The following is a 21,177-nucleotide window of genomic DNA, read 5'->3' on the forward strand; positions in this document are numbered from 1 at the left end:
TTCCCAAGTATTTTATTTTTTTTGAGGCTATTGTGAATGGGGTAGTTTTCCTAATTTCTCTTTCTGAAGATTCATCACTTATGTATAAAAAGGCATTGGATTTATGAGCATTGATCTTGTAACCTGCTACTTTACTGAATTCACTTATGAGTTCTAAGAGTTTTCTGGTGGAATTTCCAGGTTCCTCTAAATATATAATCATGTCATCAGCGAACAGGGATAGTTTGAGTTCTTCTTTTCCAATTCGTATCCCTTTAATTTCTTTGGTTTGTCTAATTGCTCTGGCTAGAGTCCCAAGAACGATGTTGAATAGAAGTGGTGAAAGAGGGCATCCCTGCCTTGTTCCAGTTTTTAGGGGGAATGCTTTCAGTTTTTCACCATTTAGAATGATATTAGCCATGGGCTTAGCATAAATGGCCTTTACAATGTTAAGGAATGTTCCCACTCTCCCTATTTTTTCTAGTGTTTTGAGCATGAACGGGTGCTGTATGTTATCAAATGCTTTTTCTGCATCTATTGAAATAATCATGTGATTCTTGACTTTAAGTCTATTGATATGGTGAATTACATTTATTGATTTCCGGATGTTGAACCAACCTTGCATCCCTGGGATGAAACCCACTTGATCATGGTGCACTATCTTTTTAATATGTTTTTGTATGCGATTTGCTAAAATTTTGTTGAGAATTTTTGCGTCGATGTTCATTAAGGATATTGGTCTGAAATTTTCTTTCCTTGATGAGTCTCTGTCTGGTTTAGGTATCAGTGTGATATTGGCTTCATAGAATGAGTTTGGGAGGGTTCCCTCCTTTTCTATTTTATGGAATACTTTGAGGAGTATTGGAATGAGCTCTTCTTTAAAGGTTTTGTAGAACTCGGCTGAGAACCCATCTGGTCCCAGACTTTTCTTTGTTGGTAGGCTTTTGATGACTTCTTCTATTTCAGTACTTGAAATTGGTCTATTTAAATTGTGTATGTCCTCCTCGTTCAGTTTAGGCAATTCATATGTCTCTAGAAACCTGTTGATGTCTTCGAGGTTTTCTGTTTTGTTGGAGTATAGATTTTCAAAGTAGCTTCTAATTATGTTTTGTATTTCAATCCTGTCTGTTGTGATATTTCCTTGTTCATTCCGAATTTTAGTGATTTGGGTTTTCTCTCGTCTTCTCTTTGTTAGTGTGGCTAAAGGTTTATCAATTTTGTTTATTTTTTTCAAGAACCAACTATTTATTTGTCAATTTTTGGTATTGTTTCTTTTGTTTCAATTTCATTGATTTCAGCTCTGAGTTTAACTATTTCCTGTCTTCTACTACTTTTGGTGCTGGTCTGTTCTTTTTCTAGGGCTTTGAGCTGTAGTGTTAGGTCGTTTATTTTTTGAGTTTTACTTCTTTTATTAAATGCGCTCCATGAAATAAATTTTCCTCTAAGTACTGCTTTCATAGTGTCCCAAAGATTTTGATATGATGTTTCTTTGTTCTCATTTACCTCTAAGAATTTTTTAATTTCCTTCCTAATATCTTCTGTTATCCATTCATCATATAATAGCGTATTGTTTAATCTCCAGATGTTGGAATAGTTTCTGTGTTTTACTCTTTCATTGATTTCTAACTTCAATCCATTATGATCTGATAGAATACATGGTAGTGTCTCTATCTTCTTGTATTTGCTTACATTAGCTTTGTGGCATAATATATGGTCTATTTTAGAGAAGGATCCATGTGCTGCTGAGAAGAAAGTGTATTCACTCTTGGTGGGATGGTATATTCTATAAATGTCCGTTAAGTCTAAATTATTGATTGTGTTATTGAGATCTATGGTTTCTTTGTTCAATTTTTGTCTGGAAGGTCTGTCCAGTGGTGAGAGAGGCATGTTAAAATCACCTAGTATTATTGTGTTATGGTCTATTTGGTTTCTGAAATTGAGAAGGATTTGTTTGACATACATGGATGAGCCACTGTTTGGGGCATAGATGTTTATGATTGTTATATCTTGCTGATTTATGCTTTCCTTAAGCAGTATGAAATGACCTTCTTTATCCCTTCTGACTAACTTTGGCTTGAAGTCCACATTATCGGAAATGAGGATGGATACTCCAGCTTTTTTGCTGAGTCCATGTGCATGGTATGTTTTTCCCCATCCTTTCACCTTTAGTCTATGGGTATCTTTTTCTATGAGGTGAGTCTCTTGCAGGCAACATATTGTTGGATCTTTCTTTTTAATCCAGTCTGCCAGTCTATGTCTTTTGATTGATGAATTCAGGCCATTAACATTCAGGGTTATTATAGAGATATGATTTGGTTTCCCGGTCATTTGGTTCATTTTTAAAATTTTATTTATTTATTTGTTTGACACAACTTGTTTCCTCCTTTATTTGACAATTCTTTTAGGATAATTCCTCCCTTCGCTGATTTGCTTCTTTGTTTTTCATCTCTTCCTGGTGGAATATTTTGCTTAGAATGTTCTGTAATGCTGGCTTTCTTTTTGTAAATTCCTTTAGCTTTTGTTTATCATGGAAGGATTTTATTTTATCGTCAAATTTGAAGGTAAGTTTTGCTGGGTATAAGATTCTTGGTTTCATCCATTTTCTTTCAGGGTTTGAAAAATGTTCCAGGCCCTTCTAGCTTTTAGGGTCTGGATTGAAAAATCTGCTGATATCCATATTGGTTTCCCCCTGAATGTAATTTGGTTCTTTTCTCTCACAGCCTTTAAAATTCTGTCTTTATTTTGTATGTTAGGCATTTTCATTATAATGTGCCTTGGTGTGGGTCTTGGTGTAATTTTGTGTATTTGGAGTCCTATAAGCCTCTTGAACTTGATTTTCCATTTCATTCTTCAGATTTGGGAAATTTTCTGATATTATTTCATTGAATAGATTGTTCATTCCTTTGGTTTGTTTCTCTAAGCCTTCCTCAATCCCAATAATTCTTAAATTTGGCCTTTTCATGATATCCCATAGTTCTTGTAGATTCTGTTCATGATTTCTTACCATCTTCTCTGTTCAACTTTGTTTTCGAGGTTAAATATTTTGTCTTCAATGTCTGAGGTTCTGTCTTCCAGGTGTTCTATCCTACTGGATATGCTTTCTATGGAGTTCTTAATTTGGTTTATTGTTTCCTTCACGTCAAGGATTTCTGTTTGGTTTTTTTTCAATATCTCTAACTCTTTATTGAAATGATCTTTTGCTTCCTGTATTTGCTCTTTTAACTGTTGATTGGTGCGATCATTCAATGCCTGCATTTGCTCTTTCATCTCATCGTTTGCTTCCCTGATCATTTTAATTATGTACAATCTGAACTCCTTTTCTGTCATTTCTTCTGCCATGCTGTCATTGGGTTTTATTGATGTAACATCTAGATCTGTTTGCAGCATTTTCTTTCCTTGTTTTCTCATATTGTTCAGGCATCAGTGGACCGCTGAGATATTGCAGATTTCCTTTATTGACTTACAATGTCCCTGAAGATTTCTATATATATCCCCTCTTAGCCTTCAGTAGGCTGAAGTGTTGGAGGAAGTTGATAATGCGGTGCTCCACAAGGAATCTGCCTCTCTAGGAGTGGTGGCCTTCAGGTGGGGTATATTCCCTGCTAGTGGGCAGAGGTGCCTCCACTTGTTGACCAATGGTCATCCAAAGGTGATCTAGGCTGTAGGCTGAGACAAGGCCTGTTTGGGCCTGTGTCTCTGGTTTTACCGTCCTTGTGGGGAAACCTCACCCGGCAGGGAAGACTCACCTGGTGGGGAGGTCTCGCTGGTCAGTTCCCTCCTAGAGGTTCCCCTCAATTTACAGCTACCCCTTGGGCTGGGCTGCCTTCCTCTGCAAAGTTTCCAGGGGCCCGGCCCTACCTCCTGGGCCTGGGAGCCTCACCCTTTGCAGATGAATCTCCTTAGGCTGCCCCTCCTCAGAGAATCTGCCCGCAGTCCTGGAACCTTCGCTCTGCCCCTAAGCCTGTCTCTGTGCGGCTCTTCCACCAAGAAGCCTCCTAGATCCTGGGACCCTGCTTTGCACCTAATCGCCTGGCTATGCGGCCCCTCCTCTGAGCAGCCACCTGGGGCCCCATACAATCGCTCTGAGTCCCAGAGACCCGCCACACGCCTCTTCCTCCAGACAGCCGCCCAGTATTCCGGTGCAGTCCCTAGGAGTGCAAGCAACTAACTGTGTGCCTCCTCCTCCCACCGACCACCCGTAGCCCGGGGCAATCAATCACTCCGAGTCGAAATGACCCTCCCTGTTCCTCCTCCTCCTCCAGGTAACCCCCCGGGTGTTCAGGAGCGGTCACTCTCAGTGGCTCTGAATCCATGTGACCCGCTGCACGCGTCCTCTGGGCAGCCGCCCGGAGCTCTGGTGTGGCCACTCGAGACCAAGCGACCTACCGCGCTCCTCCTCCAGGCAGCCCCCCTGTGTTTAGGAGCAGTCGCTTTAAGTCCAAACAACTCACCACTCGCCTTCTCCTCTGAGCAGCCGCCTGGAGCTCTAATGCAGTCACTGCGAGTCCTCTGCGCTCCTCCTCCTCCTCCTACTCCTCTGGGCAGGCCCCGGTGTTCAGAAGTGGTGTGAGTCCAAACAGCTCGCCGCGCCGCTTCTCCTCTGGCAACCGCCTGCAGCTCCGATATAGCCACCCGAATCCAAGCGGCCACGCTCCTCCTCCTCTTCGTCCTCAGGGCAGGTCCGGTGTTCAGAAGCAGTCGCTCTAAGTCCAAACAGCTCGCAGCGCAGCTTCTCCTCTGGCAACTGCCTGTAGCTCTGGTGCAGTCACTCCAAATCCAAGCAGCCGCGCTCCTCCTCCTCCTCCTCAGGGCAGGCCCCCGTGTCCTGAGTCCACACAGCTCTCCTTGCCGCTCCTCCCCTAGGCAGCCTCCGGAGCCCCAGTGGTTGCTCTGAGTCCCAGCGCTGTGCTGAGCGGCCTCCTTTTCGGCGCTCCCAGTTGTCCGAGTTCACTGCTCCAGCGGGGGGAGGGGTGTCTTGCCGGCAGCTCTGCTTCACAAGTTCCCTGCGTTCCGGGACCACCGTCCCATCCCGTAGGCCTCCCCAATGGGAGAGACTCACCCGGCTGCTTTGAGTTGGTCCCAAGTCTCTCAATTTCTCCTCTTTTGAATCCTGAGTCCTGGAGCAACATGAAATGCAGCCACCCTCTAGGCCGCCATCTTGAAACTCCCCTCCCATTCATCTTTGACAGTTATTATCCTCCACAACTCCTAGTAATGTTCAATGAGAAGCTTTGAAAAGTATATTATGAGCAGAATGAGATGATCTTCTTTGTTTAAGGAGGAAATCTGTGGTTGCAACATGTGAACAGAAGCTCAGATAGGTTGGAGAAAGGAAAAACAGTGGAACTATCCTAATTATCTCAGTGGGGGAGACATTGTTGGTTGTTTCCCAATAATTTAGACTTGCTAATAGAATCCTGATTTTTTCCAGGTGTTTGGTGGCTTGAGGTTCACCAGGGGATATTGGGTTCTGCCTGTACCCAGAGGAAAATCATGATTGGTTAGGGAATAGACATAAGACCTAGATATAGCCAGGAAGGCATAGGATAGGTATGGTGAGCGAGGCTCCTAGGTAATATTTCCTAGTCCTAAAAAAAGAGATTCGTTTGGGGGGTTCATTTTTTAAGCTTTGACATGGTACTACAACATGAACATCTATCCTATGATCATCAGAGGGGTCAGCTGAGGATAATAAACGGAGACATTGGTTCCTGTATTTGTGCATGAGTGTTATTTACTGCCAGATGAGACAGAGCCCATCAACCATTCTATTTATGTTATTTACTCTAATGGATTTAAGTGCTGAGAAATGTGTTTATTTGTATATAGAGAGGGGAATGGAAGATATTTTGTTTTGACAGTGTCTTATTTCTTTGAGCTCCTGAATAATTGCTCTAATATTGAAAATTTATTTTTGATGATCATCAGTTGACATTAGGTCCTACTTTAATTTTATTGAAACCAAAGAATTGAAAGTTATCTAAATATAATAATGGAGATTTTAATGCAGTTGGAAGGGTCATTCACTTTCTCAACCTGAAAGCAGCATTTCTAAACATCAGTTTGTTTGGCATATGATCATTTTGAACGCTCCAAGGCTATGTTTCACTACAAATCTTGATGGATAGGAGGAATGCTTTTCTTTTATGAAATTACAGTGAGATTATGAAGAAAGGAATTGTGGTGGGAGAGAAGAGCCAGAAGAAAGCTGAAATTCAGGTATAATTCCAGGCAGACATATTTTAGGAAAAAAAAATTACATAAAGAAATGAAGGACTGGACAGTGATTTCATAGGATAAACCATGTTCCAGTGCTTCTTAAAAATTCTCCTTTACTCCCAAGATTATGAAATACCAGTTTGAAGATTGTTAATTTAAATAACTTTTTATTTATATTTTCTGTTATTTGAAGTCAATAACTGATGAATACATTTGGTAATATAAATGAATATTTAATTGATGCTTTTCATTGTTTTTCACCTTGCTTAAAAGACCCTCCTCTTTCTTATGTCCCCTGTGCTCAACATTCAAAATTAAACTCAAGGAATCCCCCACCCCCATCCCATGTACATGCTCCAGAGTTCCCAGGTCTTCTGTGCTTAGCTCAAATGGTGCTATACATGTTTATTTGTTTGTGTATCTTTCTTTCTACCTCTAGTTACACTGTAAGATTCAGCTGGGGGAAATTATGTTTATTAAATAAATGAATGGATGGATGTATGGGTCATAACTGAAAGCACCCAGAAAATCACTCCAGACACGGGAATTCACACAAAAGATTTTAATAAGCAGATGAACAATGTGTCATCAATTAAGGGTGAAAGAGAGAGAAAGAGTGCAAATGGTAGGGAAACTGCCCTTAAGTAGTGGAAGCCCATGGGCTAATTGGACCAATGACTAACAAGGAAGTTAACAATCTAGATTGTAAAATGGTGTGCGTGCGTGTTGGGGGGGCAGCATCAGGGGAGAAATGGTTGCAGACTTCTTCCTTTCATTCCTCTGTTTTTGTTTTATAAGAAGATATGGACGAGGATCCATCTGCAGTGACTGATTCCTGCTGGACATGGGTGTACAGCTGATTCAGGGGAGGGAGATGTCATTGCAGTAGGTGGGCATTGGGGACTGGATAGGGAGTGCACTTGTAGCCAGGCTCTGATTCATCCTTTATAAGGTCCTGATAGTCCTGTAATATAAGTTTAACAGATATACTGGGGAAAAATTTGATAGGAAAATGGCAGACAGGGCGAATGGCAGGGGAGGTAAGAATGTAGCTGACAATCCAGTCCTTATGGCTGGGTATAGTTGTCTGGTGCCTCAGTGTTCTGTTCTGTGACATCTGGAATGGGAAGAAGGGTGGAGGGCTTGATGGCCTTCAGAAGAGAGGCAGAGGGGTCCCATTGGGGTGGCCAAGTATTGGTTGGAAGAAGTCTGAGCGTTAGAAGCTGGAGAGGAGTTTTTGGATTGAGAGTAGAACCTGAGAAATGTGTATCCATACAGGAATACCTCATACCTTGATAGCCTTTGGTGTAACTAGGATCACTGTATGTATGGGGTCCCTGCTTAGGAGAGGAATAAAAAAATGAGAAGAAAGAGGGGAAGGAAGGGGCAATAACCCTGGGAGAAGGATGGGATAACTGTACATCAGCTCAAAAGGGGAGATATTGGCAGGTTTCTTTGGGAGTGAGTGAAGACACAGAATAGCAAAATGCAAGCGTTTAACCCAGTCAAGATGAAGTTCTAAGAAAGTTTGGTTAAGACATTTTTAAGGGTTTGGTTTATTCGTTCTACTTCACCCAATAACTTTGGGTAAAAGGGAGTATGGAAATGTGAAGGGACTCCAAGAGTCTTGGCAAGTTGTTGGGAAACTTGGAAGATGAATTCAGGCCCATCATCTGACTGGAAGGAGGTAGATACTCCAAAGTGAGAAATGATTTCATGAAGGACAGTTATTGCCCCTTTGTTGGAAGTGAGGATGGCTTTAATCCATCCCGAGAAGGTGTCTAAAAGGTAAAAGAAGATGACCAAAAGGTGTTTAGATTTTCTTACTGTGGGCATGTGAGTTAAGTCAAGTTGCCAGTCTATCCCTGGTATGGCACCATGGGCCTGGTGAGTTGGAAAAGTAGGGGGTCTGGTGAGTGTAGGATTGGTTCGTAGGCAAACTTCACATGTAGAGGAGAGTTCTTCTAGAAATGAGGAGTCAGAGGAGGATAGTTGCAAATGAGTCTTAAAAAATTGTGAGAGCGAAGAAATGTTGGTGGAGGTAGGAAAGTATCTCCTTTTGGGGGTGGTGGAGGTAAGGGATCATGGAGTCATGATGGGGGGTGTATGGATGATAGGGCTGCTCTTCTAGCCTTCTCATGTGTCTTGCTGTTGCCTGAAAAGATGAATGATTGGTTTGTCTGATGAGCTCAACAACGTAAAAAGCCTATGGGTTACTGGAGGCAAAGAGCCTCAAGGAGGTTAGGATGTAACTAGAATTGGTGATGGAGTTCCCTTTTGTGGTAAGAAGGCCCCTCTCTTTCCAAAGAGGGCATGGGAAAGGATAATGTAAAAACCATATTTAGAGTCAGTGTAGATTGTGAAGGGTGATTAGTTCCATCTATTGGTTGGCGGTGTTGTTAGGTAGTGGTCCTGATTCTACAATCTTTTCCAGGGATACAATGGCATATCCAGCCCATTGGATTCCTTCATGGAGAAAAGAGCTCCCATTGGTGAACCATATGAAAGTAGGGTTGTGTAAGGTCCTGAACATTGGAGGGGCAGGGAAGTAACTCTTCCAGAATCTCAAGGCAGCTATGGGTTGCTAAAGCATGTATGTTGGAAGGTGGGGGTAAGAGGGTGTCTGGATTTAAAGGAGAGCCTGTCTTAAAGGGAATGGAAGAGTCCTCAATAAGAGCAGTTTGCAAAGCTAACCCTCAACAGGGTGGTAGAGTTTGCGGTCCCTTATAAGTAAGAAACTTGGACAGATGTTGAGGTGAGAGCATTTCAGTGGAAGCCTCAAAGGAAAGTTCTTTTGATTCCTGGGTTAAGACAAATGCTATGACTAATACCCTAAGACATGGTGGCCAGCCTCTTACAGTGCGGTCTAGACTTTTTGATAGGTATGCCACTGGGCCAGAGTTAGGACTGAATATGTGTCCTAAGACACCCCCCCCCCCCAGAGTGAATTTACTTTCCTCAGAGACCAAGAGGTAGATAGATCTGGTGATGTCAGGGAAGTGTAGGGCTGGAGCTTGAAGAAGGGGTTTCCTTAGGGTCTGGAAAGGGACTTCCACTGGGTTGAGAAGAAATTCAGTGGGAGAACCCTTAGAAGCCTCATACATGGGGGCCACCAGGATGGAAAAACTGGGGATTCAGGATTGTAAATATCCTGCTAGCCCTAAAAAGGAAAGAATTTCTTCCTTGGTAGATGGAGTGGGCATGTTCTGCAACAATGCTTTTCTCTCTACAGCCTTAAACCTAGGTGAGAGACTGACTCAGAGTAAATAACCAGAGGTTGGGAAAACTGTACCTTTGCTGGAGAGACCCTATACCCTCTGTCAGTCAGAAAATTTAGAAATTTAATAGTGTCTCCTTGGGAGTCCTTGAGGGAGGGACTACATAGAAGATCATCAACATACTGTAAGAGAGAGGAGGAAAAGGAAGTAAGAGAGCAAGATCATGAGACAGTGTTTGGCCAAAGAGGTGAGGGCTGTCCCAAAATCCCTGTGGGAGAACTGTCCAGTCAGTTGAGAAGAAACCTGAGTGAGAGGGTCAGTCCAGGTGAAATCAAAGAGATCCTGCGAGTCAGGATGAAGAGGGACAGTGAAAAAGGCATCCTCAAATCCAAAACATCAAAGTATGAGTTGAAGGAAGGGATAGAGGAAAACAAGGTGCAGTGATTGGGCACAAAGGGGGAGATGGGGACAACTGCCGAGTTGATAATGTGGAGAACTTGTACCAAACGGTAAGATCCATTAGGCTTTATAACAGCCAGGATGGGAGTGTTATAAAGTGAGTTGGTGGGGTGCAGGAAGCCTTTCTGCCTTAAATCCTGGATGACTGGTTGAAGTTCTAAGAGGCTCCTTTGGGGAAGTGGATATTGGACTGGGTGTTTCAAGCAAATGAGTACAGGTGAGCATATAGGGTATGTGAGTGTCCCAAACCTTGGGGTCAACAAGGGAGGGAGGAAGGGAATATGAAGACTCAGGTTGGGTTGTGTATTCCTATAAGGTCATGAGGAAAGGAATAGTAGAGGAGTCTTTGTAGAGGTGCATGGTGGTTAAGAAGGAAATAGAGGCACCCAATTTAGTTAGAATGTCCCTTCTCAAGAGGGAAATGGGACACATAGGAACTATCAAAAAAGGAGTGAGTGAAGCAGATTTGTCTGATATGGCAACTTATTGGAGGGATTTGTAGGACGTGGTATGGTTTTCCCTCTACCCCAACAATAGAGGATTTGGCAGGAGAAATGAGTCCCCAAAACTCCCACAGCACTGAAAAGGTGGCTCCAATATCTATAAGGAAAGGGAGCTGCCTGTCTGCCACTTTAAGGGTCACCTGTGGCTCCTGAAGGAGATGATTGTCGGGTATAGAAGTCCCAGGCCCTTTCAGTCATCCATTGCCAATCCCAGTAAGTCCCTGGGGAAAGGACGAGGGTGACCTGGCACTTCTCTGAGCACCAGCGTAATCCACTGCCCAATGTCCCAGTTGGTGGCGTTTTGGACAAGGACCTGGGGGCTGCCAAGGGTTGTGGCAAGCTCAGTGCCCAGTGGCCCTCTTTTCTGCACTTGAGACATGGGCCTGGAGGTCTTCCGTGGGCTAGAGTGGCCCTAGCAGTGGGTCAGTTGGGCAGGTCTATCTGGTTGAAAGGCTTTGGCTAGCATTAGGTATTTTAGTTTTTGATTTTCGTCTTCCCTTCCATTATACACCCTGAATGACACCACTAGAACCTCTGGCTGTGGGGTAAGGGACCCCCTGTCCAACTGCCTCAAATGAGCCTTTATGTCCAGGTAGCTTTGGGGAAAAAAAAAAAAAAAAAAAAAAAAAAGTCATGAGTAACTGTCATCGCTCTGGAGTTTCAGGGTACTGGTTAGTATTTGAGCATGACCTCTGTGAGGCAACTCAGAAAGGTGGATGGGTTTTCAGTTTTATCTGGTATTACTTTCTGAAGTTTATAATAATTAAAGGTTTAATGGTGGCCTTTTGGAGACCTGCAAGGATGTAAGTTTAGAACTCATCCTGCTACAGATGCCCAGTCCCCATGTTATAGTTCCATTGGGGCTCCCTATCTGGTACTGCTTCAGCCCCAGTGGGATGAGTTGGAGTCAATTGGTAAACCTCATCTGCATAAATTGTGCACCTGTTCCCAGACTTCCTGCACTCCTCAGGGATCAAAGTGTTTGACATGATCCTATAAATATGCCAGGTAAGGTCATAAGACTGAGTAAGATACTGAAATTCTTTAATGAAGTTTGTGGAGTTTGAGGTGAAGGAGCCTAGCCACTTCTCTATCTGGGAAAGATTGAACAGCCAGAAAGGAACATGGACTCTGATCACTCCCTCCACACTGGCCACCTCCCATGGAGGGGCTAGAACATGTGTGCAGGACTGTGTGATGGGAGGACTGGGTAGGCTGGTGGGAGGGGTGAGAGCAGAAACAGAGCAGGGAAAGAAGATGGAGGGGCAGGGACCAGAGGGACCTCTGCTGCAGGGGACTGATATGGGGGTGGATCATTAGCTGGGTGGAAGTTGGAGGAGGAGGATGGATTAGGAGGGAGAGAAGAACCCAAAAGGAGGTGTTTGGATTTTCAGGAAGAGCAAAGATCAGGTTTAGTGCACAAGAAAGAGAAAGTTTGAATGTAGGGAAATCTCTTTCCATTTCCCTGAGTGCTCTCAGAAGTTAAAAAGATCCCTAAGAATGTTGGGATCAAGAGTGCCGTTTGGTTTGAGGTCCAGGGTGTGGTGGAGGGAATCCAAATTAGCTTAAGAGGCAACGCAGGGGGTCTGGGTAGGGATTGAGAGTGAGCTGCCCATTGTGAGAGAGGAATTGGTGAATATAGAGGGGAAGCGTCCCTTGGCCCCTAGGGAATCATCTGAGTGAAGGACAGATTACCAAGGGGGGTTGTCACCCCCACTAGGTAAGCGTCAAGGCTAAGCCTGTAGGGTGCTTGGGTGCCCGGTGTCGGGTCTTTTGTAGAGACAAAAATGTAGAGAGAATCCAGGACCAGAAGTAGGTCTCACAGGAGACTGTCCTCTTAGGAAAGAATCCCCGTCCATCGGGAGCTTTCCCACCTCTTGGGAAAGAGTCCCCCATCAGCCCGGAGCCCCGCCCCCCAGCAATCAGTATAGGGATTCAGCTGTAGTTGCAAGAACTTGTGACTGGGGGTTCCCCTGACCTGCGGAGAGGCGTGGGGGGTGCCGGATGCTCAACAGTCACTTCCCATATCTTGCGGGTTGTTTAATCAAAAGCCGAGGGGAGGGAACCACTTACCGAATGAGGCCGGTGTCTGGATGTGGGGGAGAGCAGCTGGGCAAATGGAAGGGTGAGACCAGCGTCTGGGCATCTGGGGTGTCAGATGGGATTTCCACTCACCTAAGTGGCAGGAGCACCCATCTGAGTCATGGCATGGATGAAAGCATCTGGAAGCCACTCCGGATGTGGGAACTCACACAAGAGATTTTAATAAGCAGAGAAACAGAGTATCTTCCCTTAAGAGAGAGAGAGAAAGAGCAAATGGCAGGGGAACTAGAACTACTCTTAAGTAGTGGAAGCCCGAGGGCCGATCGGACCAATGACTGACGAGGAAGTCAACAATCTAGATTATAAAATGGTGGTGTGTGGGGGCAGCATCAGGGGGAGAAATGGCTGCAGCATGTTCCTTTCAATAACTAACTGGGGGATATTGAGACGGGAATGGGAATGCAGGCATAGGTTATAGAATATGCTGTGGAAATCAGGTAAATAAGAGAGCTGACGCTAATGGCAGCAATTACGGGAAAATGATGAAACTTGGAATGGGGTTTGTTACAGACTGGTTAGAAATTTACTAAATCCATTACAAAGTAGATTAATTATATTTCCTCAGCCTCCTTTGTAGTTAATGTGACCCTATGATTGAATCTCGGTCAATGAATGTGAACGAAACCCATGTGTACCATCTCCATAACTGGCCCCACAAACTGGCCTGTTGAACCCTCCAGACAGTTTTTCCTTTAGATGCAGAGAGCATGGAAACCTGGAAGCAACATGTTGCAAATTCACGCTTGGAATGAACACTGGAACCAGGATCCATCGCTGCGTGGAGGATGAGTACCAGCTTTAGATTTTTATATAAGTGAGAAGAGAAAAGAGGGCACACAAATTTGGAGTTGTGTTGTTTCAACATCTAATGGTATTTTAACTACTAAAGAAATTGGCACCTGAAGTAGAGTCCTTAGCAATAGAACTTAAAGTATGATGTCCCAGCAATTAAGGCAGCAAAGAGACTGATGAAGCCAAGAAGCTTCTAGAACTCAAATAGTAAAAGCTAAGACTGAAAGAGCGTGTTGAGCTTCAGTTCTAGAGGGTGAGTTAGGAGCAGTGAGCCTCATGTTAGCCCGTATTACAACTGAAAGAGGGAAGCTTAATGTTGAAAGGCTTGTGGTGAGAGAAAGAAAGGAATTACAGCATGCCCCTGCGAAGTGATCTGTCTAGGAAAGTCCATTGAGAATGATGATTGGTACATGGACTGAAATCAAATAGTCCAGAAGCTTAGAAATTGATTGGAGGAAATTATATTATAAATGGGATAAGCCTTTTTAATAAAAGCTGGGATCCTAAACTTACACAAAGCAGTCACAAAAGCCCTATAATCCCCTGTGGAGTTGCTTCTCAACCCTCACTTCAGAAGTGGCCATGGAGAATAATGCACAGGGAATAAACTTCCAAAGGGTGAAGTCCAAGTATAGAGAAACAACAGGCAAGGGACTCCCCACAGAGAACAGAATCAGGACCTCATTAAGAAACTGCCCCATTGCAGGACAGAGTGTCTCCATAATTCCCTCTGAAGCACTCCATTGTTGCTGCAGACCAGTGATTGATTTCTCCAATCCTTTCTTTTTCACAAATGAAATGTTTATTGTTTATCAATACCCCTGTTTACCATACATGGTAGATGTGAAAAAGGGCGGGGGGGGGGAGAGAGAGAGAGAGAGTGTTCCAAATCACTGGAATATGAGCAACTTTCCATACTTGATGGGAAGAACACAATGTTACCCAGACCCTCTCAATTTTGAGCTAGATCCAGTAACTGGATGGGACTTTGGTTTTCATGGCTTAAGAAAAGAGTACTTGGGCTCTGTGTGGAAAGAAGGGTAGAATGGATATTTGATGGGCAGAAAGATAGAATGTGTAGAGTGTGATTAGCCATTTACCACACCTGCTTCCTCTTCTTCCAAGGAATACCACTTAATTATATGTCTACCCTCCTCCTAAAAATGGAATTGTGCCTCCCCCCGAATCTATGTGTTGAAACCCTAATCCTGTGCTGGAGATAGGGGTCATTAAGAGGAAAGTAAGGTTGAAACAGACCATAAGGGTAGGTTGCTAGAGGTGGATAGGATGTGGCCTTATTAGAAGAGGGAGGAGAAAAGAGAATCCTTTTTCATCTCCTATGAAGACACGTGGAGAGCTTGGCCATCTGCAAATCAGAGAGGGGCCCTCACCAGGAACCTAATCAGTTGGCATCTTGATTTTGGATTTTCCAGCCTCCAAACTGTAATGAATAGGTTTCTGTTGTTTAAACCACATTATCTGTGGTATTTTCTTAGGCAGAAATATACCTTCCTTAAGATGAGGTCATGCAATGATTACTAGTTCACTGAATATGAATGGAAGTGATATGTATCACTTCAGAATTGACCAAAAATCACCTTTGTTCTAGTCCCATGCTCTTTTCCCTTCTAATGGCTCATTGGAGACATGATAAATGACTTCGAAAGCCAACCATTAAAGATGTCAAAGTGATAGAAGGAATAAGTGAATCACTGCTGACAGAGTGGTCTCTAAAAGAAGAATCTTTATTTTGAACTATACACGTGTGTGTGTGTGTGTGTGTGTGTGTGTGTGTGTGTGTGTAAGCAATGACTTTCATTGTGCCAAGCACCTAAGATTTTGAGAGACCATCCATCATAGCAGCTGGAATCATCCGACCACGATAGGAATGTCATTAGATAACATGGAGGAGACAGGACAGATTTTTTTTTTTTTTTTTTTTTTTTTGGTGAGGGGAATATATTAATTCAATATTTTTGATATCCTACAACTGGAAATTCATATCACATCACCAGAGAGAATAAAATGAGAAGGTGTCCAAGGACATGAACTTACGGAATATCTATAGTTAAGAGGTAGAAAATCAGCAGTCGCAAAGAGATTGAGAAGGAACAGAGCGTGTAAGAAAAAAAACACCAACAAGAGGAGACGAGGAGGAAAAAGGAGACAGGTGGGAGGTGAAGACTATGTCATTTCCCAGCAGGACTGAGGGTGAACTTGAAGAGAGGTGAAGCAGTGGCTGAGATCGCCGCTGAGAAGCTTGGTAATGGAGGGCGCCATGGACCTTGAAGGGAAAAGATCGCTGGATTCAGTCGTTCACCTGTGCTTGTTAGGATGGAGGAGATGGGGCGTATTTAACTGTGAGGGGAAAGGAATTAGTGGTGGGGGAAGGAGAATGATATTATGAGAGAAAAGAAGTAACAGAAAGCCAAAACCTTGAGAAAGAATGACCTGCACATTTTCTAGTGAAACCATCTTAACAAATGTGGAGTCTCACAACTTTCACATTAGCAGAAAGGTAAATTTCATTTTTTACCATTCTTTAATTTTTTTCCTGACCCCTTCAAAGAGAAACAGAGGACTCTTTCCTTGCTCCTTTTCTGACCAAATAATGAGTTACATCTCAAAACTACATTTTGTAAGTATGTTCTGACTGCCATATTATTTTTTATGATCTTATTTAAAGTTTATGAATCTTTTGATTAACTGGAGTTAGGAGATTGTGCATTTAGGCCTGGAGCTATGCTTCACATCTTTTGAAATATGAGTAGTAGAAGTTTTCCCTCTCTTTATAGATCTTTGGAACTTAGTCTATTTTTTATTCCTGAGAAGTAAGGAAAAAAAAAACTAATACTCCTCTGTCTCTACTTGCTTTACTTGTCTATTGGGAAGAAAGGAGGAAGGAAAAGAGTGATGGAGGGGTGTGTGTGTGTGTGTGTGTGGTGTGTGTGTGTGTGTGTGTGCGTGTGTGTGTGCGTAGAGATTTCAACTCAATGATTCCAAAACTTGTATAACACCTATTATTGAGGAGAATATTAGCCTTAGCATGAGGTTGTTTGGAGTCAGTCACACCCACTTTGAACTATCTGTTTGAAAAACGAGGGGAAATGAGATGCATATCTCTGTGGTATGTAAATGTGAAAATCACATAATGTAACCTAAATAACCTAAATCTCTTAATAGAGCACATCAAAGAGGATCAATACACGTTAACTTCTCTTTCTTTCATAATTGTTTTCAGCTTTATTTTCTCTAATCCATGATTAGAAAGCATTTTTCTGTGTTTTTTAATATTAACTATTGCTCCTCCCTAATAATGTCCATAGAAAAATTGTTCATTGGAATATAAGTCCTAATATGTCTGAGCTTCCATTCTGAAGGTACACTTAATATCGACCGGTCCTCCAAAGGGTCTTAGTTCACTAAATCAGCACCTTTAGAAGTTATGGGTTATGAGGGGAGGAATTATCAATATTCCTAATTTAACATTTAGGTTTTTATTTTTTACCCCACAAATAGCCTCTGATGGCTATCTATTATTATAATCAAAAATCAACCAACCCATCCGACAATGCTAGAATTCAGTCTCACAGCAAAAATGTTAGGATGCCTATTGTCAGAGAACAATAGATTGTCTCCGGATTGAAATCTTAATGTAGGAACTAGATAAAGACTTTCAAATACTCTTCCATCTTTGTAGAGAAACTTATGTATTTTCATCTTTATTTCTATTTCTATCTTTGTATCTATATATTGCTGTTATACATTTCTCACACATACATGTGGCATTAACAGTGTACTGCTATTAATATATGAGAAATATGACATAGCAACTTTCCAAAAATGGAAATCTTAGCAGAGAATTATATTAAGAACCAGAACAAGCTAACATTAACCTTTTCAGGATATGTATTTCTTTGGTGAGAAATGAAACAAAACAAGAGAAATGACCACATTATTAAAATTTCATTTAATCAAAGACATACAGGCAAAGTTCAAGGTCATGGTCAATTTGGTGATTCTTCTTTGTATTAGGAATGCGTCCACTTGCAAATGGAGATTCAAATGGATAGCTTTAGTTTAATACAGAAGTAATACCTGATGACCTATGTTTCAACATTTCCATGTAAATGTTTCCAGTAATTTCCTCTCCAATCGGTATTCAAAAGATTTAGGATTATTTTAGCATTAAGAAGTTCACTGATGTTTTATTTTCTGATACCTTGAAATATTCCTATTTTAGTTTTGAAAGCAGCAGCTCTGCGTTTCCTCCGTTGAAACCCCCTTCAGTAACTCCCTGGACACTCACACTAATGAATGCACTAAGTCTTGCTAGCATTCTTGTTTCTTCACTTTGACCTCATTCTGAGGCTTAATGACTCATAATACATGCTTGTTTATATGCTTAAATAGGCACAGTATCAAGGAGTGATTTTTAGATGGTTTTTTAAAGGGCAATGAAACAAAGCTCCATTATAGTAAGGACACCGTTGGGAACCCCAGACTTTTAAATCTCTATGATCATTGTTAAGGCTCCTTTTTCCATTTCAGTTTACAGTTGTAGATTGAGGTGATTGATGTCGGTGAAACCCAACGCTTTGACAGAACTAGCCTACTGTGGAATGGCTTAGGTCCTCCCTTAACATTTCCTTTGGTTCTGAGAGATAAACTGTGCAAGCATTCTTAGATTTTCTTTATGGTTCTGCATCCTGAACACTGTGGACTACAATGGACAGAGAAATGGCAAATTTGGTTTAATTATTTGCAAAATCTATAACTGTGACTGGGCTCAATATCACTCCTCAGAGTTCTTGTCTTGTATGATGAGAAAGATTTTGGTCAACAGATGTAGAGAATAAGAAAAAAAGAGTTATTTAGTGTGAAGCAGAAGTGTGTTCCATTTGGCTCAGGTCACCTCAAGAAAGGAAACTACCTGGGGACTTTGACATTTTTACATTTGGTCTGGGAACCTACCTCCTCACCCGTTACAGTTCGGGAGCAGTTAGAGCAGTTTTTGCTCCAGGGCTCAGTGTGCTTGGCATTGGTTTTTGAAATGTTAGAAAGTTCCATTTGTAGGGCATCTGGGTAGATTTCTTTTTGCTTTTCTCACACATGGCTCAGGGCACCTGTGCTAGATTCACCATGATAGAGAGTGGACATTAATATCTGAGCAAATTCCGTGAGGGTTTAAAGTCATACAGTGAATTAGGGTGCTCTAAATGACAGTACTTTAGGGCTCTGCCTATGTTTTGAACATGGAAAGCCCTTTATGCTGGCTTCACTGGTTCTTCCAGTTTAACAAGGTACCTGACCATGAAGGAGGCAAGTTTATGGACCAGGTTTCTCCACCTGAGATGGAGTGAGTTATTATTATGTTATTGGAGTGTAGGCCAGAGATCTTGCTCTAGGGATCTAATAAATCAGGTCTGACCATTTGCCCCCAACCTTTCCTGCTTTTTAATATTTCCTTTTTGGTTTGACTTTTGGAGTAACGGGTTGGACCTGATTTATTAGATCCCCAAGTCAGGCCTCCCTGGCCTAGGACTTCAGGAACAGCTTTGGCAATGAGCAGGAGAAAGCAAGTCATTTGGGCATTAGCAACTGGCTAGCTGACCCTAAAATGAAAGAGGGCAGAAAAGCAGGGACCCGTGTAGCTGCCAAAAGTACATTCATTATGGGGTCTCTCCCTTTCTTTTCCCTCAGGATGGCATGAGCTGCTTTTTACCATTTGGGGAACAGAAAAAATGCACTTTTAGATTCCGTGGGCCCTGAAGTCTGACCCCTGGTGAGTTGGCCCTGAGGGGCACGCTGGGCCCTGGGTCCTTCCTTTTTCTTGTCTTTTGGTACTCATTTTAGCCAACTTGAGTACTTTTGTACTATTTTGGGCAGAAGGGGCTTCTTTTGAGCCACTTAGGGTTTGTTTAAACCAATTTGGGCTTTTACCATTTGTATGGCAAGTTTGGAGTCTGTGACTTTAGGGTGCCAATTAACAGGGAAGGGATGTAAGAGGTACACAGAAAAACCAGGTTGATTCGGAGAGATCTCTGTCATATTTGCATTAAGAATGGGAAGTGCTAGTTCTGTGCCAGTCATTGCCCCCTAGGGAGAATTTTGACTGTCTGGTGTATTTATAACTATAAATTTATGACTGGAAAAAAGGTGAATTATTATTCTAATTCAGCATGGGCCTATATACCTGAAAGTGTGCTCTGGTTTAATGTTATTGTTTTATGTTTTCTTTTTTTTTTTTTTCTGTTAGTTTGGGTGTTAGTCTGTTTATGATGACTGACTTGATAAAGGCAAAACAAAACATAAAAATAAGCATAAAAAAAGTCATTCTGATGACTGCTAGTGACAGTCCCTCCTGGAAATGGTCTATGATTTTGGTTTATCCTGAGCTGCTTATTTTGGATATCCTTTGTCAGAACCCTTGTCAGAATGTGTTCTTTAGACTTGACCCCGGAGATTGTGACCACCGCCCCCTGCTGCTACTGGACCTTGGCACCCACTGGCCCCTCGTGGCCTCGGTGACCAAGCTGCAGCTCCCCAGTGTGTTTTGCAGGCTGCCGCAGACATTTTGAATTATCCCTGAGGGCGTGGCCACCATCTTTGGGTGGGGTGGCTCCCACCTGAGACACCTACAGGAGACTGGGGGGCCAATTGACAGGTACTGCACTCACATTGCGATAGTGAGGACTGGGGGAGGTTTGAAGTGATGGATGACTGTGAACTATAGTCTTTTTTCTTTAATTTTAAATTTTTTATTCTTTTTCTTTTTTTCCCCTCACTTTATCTTCCTTTTATTTATCTATTTCCTCACAATCTCTTTCTCCCTTTTCTCATGCTAAAGATCAACTTCTTTTAATCCTGCTCTCACTCTTCCCTTGATCAGGTACCTCTATTTCCTCACTTCTTATCCTGTTAATGGTTACATCCTACACCCCTCCCCATCCTCTTTGTTCATCACTAGAAGTTGTAGAGCTCATTGCAAGCTTATTGGCTACACTGTAGAAAATAATCGAACCCATCCTGTTTATTACAATATTGTTAATATCTTTATAGGGGCTTTATGGTGTAGGGCTGCATATTGTTTGTCTTGGGTGCTGCTAATATTGATTTCATCCTCAGAGGAGAGGTTTTGGAAACCTTCAGGGTCACAATAAGCCTATGGGGGGGGGGGAGCTGCAATACCTCAGATCTTCACTCTTAGAGGGGATATACAGAAATGATATTAAAAAAAACAGGAAAAGAAAGTGTCCCTAACAAAACAAGAGCTATTTTGATAGAATACAATGACAGCCTGGCAGTTGAAATGAGAGAAAAGGAATTTAGAATCTACATAATTAAAACGATCTGTGAAGCAAAAGATGAGATAAGAGAGCAAATGAAGGCAATGCATGATCACTCCAATAAACAGTTAAAAGAGCAAATGCACTTCAATAAGGAAATAGAGATCCTGAAAACAACAACAACAACAACAACAACAACAGAAATACTTGAAAATGAAAGAAATAATAAACCAAATTAAAAACTCAATAGAAAGGTGTCACCAACAGACTAGATCTCATGGAAGACAGAATCTCAGACAATGAAGACAAAATATTTATTCTTGAAAATAAAGTTGACCAAACTGAGAAGATGGTAAGAAATCATGAATGGAATCTCAAGAATTATGGGATTTCATGAAAAGACCAAATTTAAGAATTATTGGGATTGAGGAAGATACAGAGATACAAACCAAATCAATGAACAATCTATTCAATGAAATAATGTCAGAAAATTTCCCAAACCCCAAAAAATAAAATGGAAAATCAAATACAAGAGGCTTACAGAACACCAAATGCACAAAATCACAACAGATCCGCACAAAGACACATTATAATGAAAACACCTCATATACAAAA

Source organism: Sciurus vulgaris (genome assembly GCF_902686455.1).
Source record: "Sciurus vulgaris genome assembly, chromosome: 9".
Taxonomy (NCBI): Eukaryota; Metazoa; Chordata; class Mammalia; order Rodentia; family Sciuridae; genus Sciurus; species Sciurus vulgaris.